Here is a 9406-nt window from a genome sequence, read left to right as displayed (position 1 = left end):
GTTCATTTTGAACTTCTATTTCAGGGGAAACCATTTTAGACACAAGGAGGATTTTCATATCCAAAGATATCTCAATTTTGGATTACCTCTCTCTAGATATTTTCTCTCTCTAGGCCAAAATAGGGTAAAACAAGATCTTTCTTCTATTTCAGAGAGGGGAATAATTACAAGAACATAAGCAAAGGTTCTTACACCTTTACACCTCAAAAGCTGGAGGGAGGAATCTTACAGCTGTCTTCTTGTATTCGCAATAGGAGAAGAGAGCTTGGAAAAAAGGGAGAGAGTGAGAGAGAGAGAGAGAGAGAGAGAGAGAGAGAGAGAGAGAGAAAGAGAGAATCTTATTGTAGAAGTTGGTAGGAAACGTGGTTAATAATAGTAATGATTGAAATAAACGGAATGTGGGGTGAATTTCAAATATGACTATTAAAATGGAGTAAATAAGAATGAAAGTGCGGGTATCAGTGATCTTAGTAGGGGGTTTTAATAGCTAGAAAGAGAATCCTAGTTTAAGATTTAGAGAGATTCCCTACTTTTAAGCCCAAAGGTAGGCGTCATTTATGAGCTTTGTCTTCTTAATCCTCAATAAAATTTGTCTTAATTCCTTAAAATTAGGGATCCTTATAGGGCTCTTTTTATGCTCAAATACCCCTGTTACAAAATTTAAGCAGTCTCTCAAATCCTCATTCGGAGGAGTGCTCTTCTCTCATGGTGGTGAGGCTAGAATAGCTTTAGCCCTTGCCCCTTTAAGTGGTACCAAGATCTCAAGAGCTACATAGAATATGCATGTAAGAATTCGCAAGTTTCCAACAACAGACCTCAATTCAAGTGGTTAGTGGACCCATGGTACCGTTGTGTACACATTGGACACTCTTGAAAAAACTAAGAACCAAGAAGAAGAGGAATGGGAATATGAAACCAAAACGGAAGCTGAAGATAAAACAAACATTGAAACATGCATGGTTCTGCTTGAGGATTCTATCATGGTATGGTTAGATTTCCATGTGGGAAATATAGTGCCCAGACACACATTAATTAGCCCTTGAGTAAGCCATAACCTTGTGACAATAGATACTTGGATATCATTGGGCTAAACCTAAAATCATCCCTAAAGAAAATTCTCTTACAAAAGGTGCCAATGGAGAAACCATTGAAGTTCTAGGTTGATTTAGCTATGCTACTCAAACAATCGGTCAAATTGTGGAATTGGAATTCCATGCAACCCTAGATTTCCTTGCATATGATGTCATCCTTGGTGAAACTTGGGTGTGTGACTCGTGGTCTCTCTCTCTCTCTCACTCTCTCTAACTATCTCTATTTCTCTCGACGTGGACAATTCTCTCTCCAACTCTCTCTCTCTCTCTCTCTCTCTCTCTCTCTCTCTCTCATTGTCTCTATTTTTCTTCAAGTGGTCAACTCTCTCTAACACATGCATTCTCTCTCTCTAACACTCACTCACTCTCTTTAATTCTCTCTAATTCTCTCTTTCTCTAACTCCCTCAATCTCTCTTACTCTTTCTATTTCTCTTGAGCTCGCTAACTCTCTCTAACTTTCTCTCTTTGCCTTTCTCTTTCTCTCTCTAACACTCACTCAATATCTTTAACTCTAACACTCTCTTATTAACTCTCTCTCTCAGCTAAGTCTCTCTTAAAGCCTCTCTCTCTCTCTCTCTCTCTCTCTCTCTCTCTCTCTCTCTCCCTCTTTATAACTCTCCTCTCTCTCTCTTTAACTCTCTCTCTCTTTATAACTCTCCTCTCTCTCTCTTTAACTCTCTCTCAAGCTCTCTTACTCTCTCTAGCCCTCTCTATTTCTCTCTTGAACTAGCCAACTCTCTCTCCCACTCATTCTCTCTCTCTCTCTCTCTCTCTCTCTCTCTCTCACACACACACACACACACACACGACCTCTCTCTTTCTAATTCTCTCTACCTCTGTCTCTACTTTTATCTAACTAATTCTCTCTCTCTCATCTTTGTAACTCTCTTTCAAACTCACTCTCACTGACTTTGTTTCTAATTCTCTCTCTCTACCCGACTCTCACTTTCTATCTCTCTCTTTAAACTCTCCCTCTCTCTTTCACTCTTTCTCTTAAGCTTTCTTACTCTCTCTAGCTCTCTATTTCTCTCTTGAGCTGGCCAACTCTCTCTCACACACACTCTCTCTATGTGCCTCTCTTTTTTACTCTCTCTCTCTCTCTCTCTCTATCTCTCTCTCTAACTCTCTCTCTCTCTCTCAAACTCGCCCACTCTCTTTCTAGATCTCTCTAACACACACTCTCTCTATTGCTCTCTCTAACACTCACTCACTCTCTAACTCTCTCTAAATCTCTCTCTCTCTCTTTAACTCTTTTTATCTCTCTTACTCTATCTAACTCTCTATTTCTCAAACTTCCCAACTCTCTCTCTCTCTCTATAACACTCTCTCTCTCTAACACTCACTCTCTAACTCAGTCTATTTATCTTTCTCTAACTCCCTCTATGACTCTAATAAGGGCTAATGAAGTAGATTGTTGCTCAACCTGACATGTGCAAACACTTTACTAGAGAGTTTACACTGCTTTAACTTAGTCTCTCTCTAACTCAATCGTTTTACATTTCTTTAACTCTCTCCCTCTCTCTCTCTCTCTCTCTCTCTCTCTCTCTTACTCTCTCAATCTCTCTTACTCTCTTTAACTCTCTCTAACTCACTCTCTTTACCTTTTATCTAACTTACTTTCTAACTCTCTCTACCTTAGTCTCATTCACTCTCTTTCTAACTCTCTCTCTCTCTCTTCAAATCACTCTCTCTCTCTCTCTCTCTAACTCTCTCTACTTCTCTCAAACTGGCCAACTCTCTCTCTCTCTCTCTTTACCTCTCTTTGTCTCTCTTTAACTCTCTCTATTTCTCTCAAAGTGACCAATTCTCTCTCTTTCTCTAACTTCTCTCTCTCTGTCTAACCCTTTCTCTCTCTCTAACTCACTCTATTTACCTCTCTACCTCTCTCTTTCTCTTTAACACTAGCTGTCTCTCTCTAATTCTCTCTGAAACTCACTCTCTCTTTCTCTAACTCTATCTCTCTAATTCTCTCTCTAACTCACTCTCTTTACCTTTCTCTATATCACTGTCAAAACTCTCTCAACCTCTATCTAATTCTCTTTGTCCCTAACTCTATAACTCTCTTTGTACCTCACTCTCACCCACTCTCTCTTCAACACTCTTTATTTATCTCAAACTAGCCAACTCTCTCTAAAACACTCTTTCTCACATGCCTCTCTCTCCAACACTCTCTCTCTCTCTAACACTCACTCTTTTTCTCTAATTCTCTCTTTCTAGCTCTCTATGTCCCTTTACCTAGACTCTCAATCTCTCTTAGTCTCTCTCTTTCACTCGAACTGGCCAAATCTCTCTAGACTCTCTTTGTCTCTCCCTTCCTCAGTAACACACACACTCTCTCTCTCACTCACTCACTCTCTTTGAATTTTATCTAACTCACTCTCTAACTTTCTCTAATGCTCACTTTTTAATTCTCTTTAAGTCTCTCTCTACCTTACGCTCACTCACTCTCTCTAATTTTCTCTCTACCTCCTTCACTCTATCTTTAACTCTCTCTAAAACTCTTTGTAACTCTCTCTACCTCACTCTTAGTCTCTCTATTTCTGGCGAATAGGCCAAATCTCTCTCTAACTCTCTTTTAAACACTCTCTCACAAACACTCTCTCTCTTTAACAGTCACTCTCTCTCTAATTCTCTCTTTCTAACTCGCTTTCTCTCCTTAACTCTCTCAATCTCTCTTACTCTCTATTTCTCTCAAACTAGAAAACTCTCTTTCTCTCCAACACTCTCTCTCTCTCTCTCTCTCTTTCTCTCTAACTCTCTCTCACACTCTCTCTGTCTTTTTGCTTTTTATCTAACTCACTCTCTAGCTCTCTCTAACACTCTCTTTTTAACTATTGCTCTAAATATTTATAACTCTCTCTCTACCTCACTCTCATTGGCTCTCTCTCTCTAACTCCATCATGGGTGTAAGATTTTCAAATATAATTTCGGATATTTTATTACTCAATTTTTGTAAAAGAAAGCTTGTAGAGCAAGCTCAAGCAAAAACAGCCTTGTTACCTATTCTTAGAAATAAATAAACTACAAATACTAAATGGGGATGCTTTTGACTTGGGGGTGCAATTTGTACCCAATCTGGTGTTTTCCCTCTCCCACTTGTACTTATATTTGGCATGCTTCTTTTCTGTCACAATGGTATCAGAGCTTATCTATGCTCTTTCAAAACCTGTGAGGCTGTACATCCATCATTAGACAAAGGTGTGTATTTGGGGCACTCAGACGGCCCAGCATAGGATCAATGGTCCTGTGTTTAAAGTTGATAAAAAAGTGGTGGGATGAAGCAAAAGAGCCCAGCGCAAACAAGCAATGCCAAAGTACACCACAAGTCAAAGCATCGACACACATGCTTGGGGGGGCAATTTGTACCCAATCTGGTGTTTTCTCTTTTGTGTTTGGCACACTTCTTGAGATTTGCTATTTTTCATCACAGTGGTATCAGAGCCTAGCTACGCTCTGTCAGAACTTGCTTCGAGACCATACATCCATTGTTAGAATTTCATGTTGTCAGGTTTTTTTAAATATTTGTTATTTAAGTTTATTTTAGTAGCCATTTTTTAAAAAAAAGTTTTAAATGCACATGTTATTTGTTTTCATCATCTAGTTTGACACTAAGCTAACAAATAATATATAGATTTATGTATGTTTTTCTAGTCTTAATTTATTTTGCCAGTACCTTGGGAAAATAAAATTTATATTCCAAGTTCTTAATTCATGAATGAACTAACTTACTTTCATCTTGATCTTACTGTTGCAATTTATTTTGTAGAAACAAAGTGAACCCTAGATTTATTCGATTGGATTTGGGTGTTACTCATTTAATAGTCTATCATATTCCATGTCGATGAGAACCTCTCTGCCATGCCTGATCAGCCTTTGAGCCATGTTCCGACCTCTGAGTTTACCTCGCAAAAACAACAAACCATGCCAATTTTGGCTTAAACCACGGTTAACTATGCGTTAACCAGCTATGTGAACTAGTATAATTTTGTCAGGATTAACTTCATGTTAATTGGTTGTGTGCGCTAACATATTTTAGTTTAAACCAAGATTAATTGTGCATTACCTAGTTGTGTGCGTTGGTATAATTTTTTCAAGATTAATTGTGTGTTAATCGACTGTGTGCGCACTGACATATTTTAGTTTAAACTAGGGTTAACTATGTGTTAACTAGTTATGTGCATTAGCATAATTTTGTCAGGATTAACTCTGTGTTAATAAGCTATGTGCATTGGCAAGAGGAAATGCTAGTCATAACCTCTTTGACCAAATAGGGATGCCTATGCCATCATTGTTTACACATGGGAATGATTAATGTGTTTAATCACCCGTGTGCACTGATATTTACAACCGAGGATATAGGGATGCCTATGCGATCATTGCTTACACGTGGGAATGATTAATGTGTTTAATCACCCGTGTGCGTTGATATTTACAACCAAGGACAGTTGTCTTCTCAACCGGAGGACTATCACGAAAGTGATATTTTTGGATATACTTTTCGATATTTTATTACCCAAATTTTGTAAAAGAAAGCTTGTAGAGCAAGCTCGGGAAAAATTAGCCTTGTGACCTATTTTGAGAAATAACGAAAGTATAAATACCCAAGTGCGGATGCTTTTTGGCACACACTTGGGGGGGTAGTTTCTACCCAATCTAGTGTTTTCTCTCTCGCACTTATACTTTCTGTTCGGCATGCTTCTCGAGGTTTGTTGTTTTCCATCACAAACTCTCTTTCTACCCCATTCTCACTCATTATATCTTTAACTCTCTTTCTCTCTCTCTCTCTCTCTCTCTAACTCTACCTTACTCTCTCTCTCTAACTCTACCTTACTCTTTCTAATTCTCTCTATTTCTCTTGAATGAGCCAACTCTCTCTCTCTCTCTCTCTCTCTCTCTCTCTCTCTCTCTCTCTCTCTCTCCCCCTTACTCTCTCTATTTCTCCAACTAGTCAACTCTCTCTCTAACTCCATTTTTTTACATTTCTCTAACTCTCTCTCTCTCTCTCTCACTCTAACTCTCTCTATTCCTCTCAAAATGGAAAACTCCGTCTCTAACTCTCTCTCTCTCTTCTCTTGAACACTCACTCTCTCTCAGTCTCTTTACCTTTTACCTAATTCACTCTCTAACTCTCTCTAACTCATTCTCTCTCTACCTTAGTCTCACTCAATCTCTTTCTAACTATCTCTCTCTCTCTCTCTCTCTCTCTCTCTCTCTCTCTCTCTCTCTCTTTCTCTCTCTAACTCTCTCAATCTCTCTTACTCTTTCTATTTGTCTCCAACTAGACAACTCTCTCTTACACACTCTCTCTCTATCCTCCCTCTCTCGAACTCTCTCTTCTACCTCACTCTCACTCACTCTCTTTCTAACTTTCTCTATATGTCTTTAACTTTCTCTCACTCAATCTCTCTCTCTCTCTCTCTCTCTCTCTCTCTCTCTCTCTCTCTCTTTGTATTTCTCTTGAATTGTCCAACTCTTTGACACACACTCTCTACCACACACATACTCTCTCTCTCTCTCACACACACTCACTCTCTCTTAACTCCCTCGCTTACTCTCTCTCTTCTAACTTTCTCGCTCTATAACTCTCTCTATCTCTCTTATTATCTTTAACGATCTCTATTTCTCTTGAATTAGCCAATTCCCTCTTTAGCTATCTCTCACTAACCCTCTCTCTATCTCTCTTTCTCCCTCTCTAACACTCTCTCCCTCTCCCTCTGTCTCCATCTCACTCTCTTTACCTCCTTATTTCTCTAATATCCACTATCTCTCTCTCTAACTCTCTCTTTAATTCTCTCTTCCTGTCTTACTCTCTAACTCTCTCAATCTCTCTTACTCTCTATTTCTATTGAACTCGCCAACTCTCTCTCTACCTTTCTATAACTCTAACGCACTCTCTCTCTAACTTAGTTTCTACGTCATTCTCACTCAATCACTCTCTCTCTCCCTCCATCTCTCTCTAACTCTCTCAATATCTCGTTGTCTCTAACTCTTTGTATTTCTCTCAAACTAGCCAAATCTCTCTCTAACTCTCTCTCAAACTCTCTCTCTCTCTCTCTCTATCTATTTATCTCGCGCTAACTATCTCTAAATCACTCTCTTTACCTTTTTCTAACTCAGTATCTAACTCTCTCTCTCTCTCTCTCTCTCTCTCTCTCTCTCTCGCAAGCCAACTCTCTCTATAACACTCTCTGTGTCTAACTCTCTCTCTCTCTCTATGGAACCCTCTCTAACTCTCTCTCTCTATAACTCTATGTATTTCTCTCTCTACCTGACTCTCTCTCTATCTCTCTCTCTACCTCACTCTCACACACACTCTCTCTACTTCACTCACTCTCTCTCTCTAGCTCCATCTCTTAAACTCTCAATCTCTCTTACTCTCTGTATTTTATCTGGAACTGGCTAACTCTCTATAAGACACTCTCTTTCTAACATTTACTCGTTTTCTTACTATGTCTAACTCTCTTTCTCTCTCTAACACGTATTTTCTCTCTCTATATTTCTCTCTGTAGCTCACTCTCTTTTCCATCTCTTTCTCTCTCTCTCTCTCTAATTGCTTGTTCAAAACCATAGTATAAAAATATCTCCAACCTAATCATGTGCTATCACAATCAGCGAGTGTATGCATAGGAATGGATATATGTACACTACCTCAGTCGATGAGTCTATATTCATAGTTTACTATCATAATCGGTGAGCCTATACACTTGAAACCAGAATCAAGGCAACTCTGAATAATAAGTAGTAATTAGGGCACAATAGGCAGGCACATCGATGATTCGAGGAGCTGTTGTGGTTCCTCAATAGAGTGATTTTAAAACTTAATCAAGTAGTGGATAATAAATAGTACGAGTTGGGTTGTGGCTTGGGGCATGGTCGATGACTGCTGATGACCGATTCGGGGACTAAGATTTTGGAGTCTTCTTATAAAAGGGGCAAGTCATCTATAACAGGGTAAACTAGAAGAGTTCCCTTAAATGGGCATAGTAAACTGATATGAAAAGAGTTATATATATGTAATGAGAGGAAATTTCTAATCAGAAGACACTATCATTAATTTTCTCAAGAATCTTAAATGGCCAAGAAAATCATGGAGAAAGTTTAAGTTTGGGGTGCTTTTAATGCGCTTAAATATGCATTTTTGAATTTATAATCAAACATAATTTTGTTGAAATTGCATAGGTTTTTTCCTTTTTGTTAACTTGCTTCCTTGAGTTTTTTGAATAGATTGAGTGGATTTGACTAAGATTTGGGTACGGTTGCGAGCAAGATTATCAGCACACTTGGAACCTATGTTCTAATCCTAGAGGCTAGGATATGTAAATTTTTACCATAGATGATTTCAAAGGGGACTTTCCTTGCGGTAGAATGAGCGGTATTGTTATAAGAAAATTCCAAAATATGCAAGTTATCCCAAAATAACTGCAAAAGCGGGAGTCTCTACCAAAAACAATGATATGGTATGAGTCTAGAAAAACATGATGAGTGAAAATAGTTTTAATAAGAAACTTTGCAGTGGAGCAGCCAATGTTTTCTTACATGGAACAAAATATTCTTGATTGCTAAATTTGTCTACTATGGTCTAGATCACATCATTATGTGACGAAGTAGTAGGCAATCTTGTAATGAAATCCATTGAAAATTTCTTCCCATGGAATATTTGGAATTAGCAAGGGCATTAAAAGACCATATGGTTTTCCATGATGATATTTAACACGTTGACAAACCATATAAGTGGAAACAAACCTTGCTACATCCTTTTTCATGCTAGGCCAATAGAAGTTTCCTTTACAATGTTGAGATGTCAATCTCAACATGAGCTGACACTCAGAGGTGCTTGCATGACCCTTCGGCATCTATGTCACTCGCGGGTTTGGTAGCTAGCACCGACATATCTTTGCCAAAGATTCTACAACTGGGTCCTACACCAATTAATCCACATCTACCCACTCCTCTTAGCGTGTTCACATTATGGACCGCTTGTATATACTCTATTATGTATATTAGTCACTTATCTTCTTGTAGACCTCTTTTGTTGTGTGAAGAAGAAGAATAATTTTCCTCTCACCTTGTGTGTTCTCTTCTAGGGTTTGTGTTAGTGTGTGTGTGCTTGCAAGAGCTCAATCTCTCTTCTCCCCTGCATCTTTTCATGGTATCAGAGCTTGGTTCATGCTAAGGGTTGAACAGCAAGCAAGATCCAAAGCACATGAAGAAGTAAGAGGGTAAGAGCTTCACCTGCTGTCCTTTGTGTTGGCTACTACACCCTTGTCAGGAGACCCTCGTCAGGAGCTCTTCGGGAGGCACTAGTAAACGAACT

The sequence above is a fragment of the Cibotium barometz genome, chromosome 28, assembly GCF_041138505.1.
Source record: "Cibotium barometz isolate CiBa-2024 chromosome 28, ASM4113850v1, whole genome shotgun sequence".
In the NCBI taxonomy this organism is placed as follows: domain Eukaryota; kingdom Viridiplantae; phylum Streptophyta; class Polypodiopsida; order Cyatheales; family Cibotiaceae; genus Cibotium; species Cibotium barometz.
Note: the sequence above shows the minus strand (reverse complement) of the source record.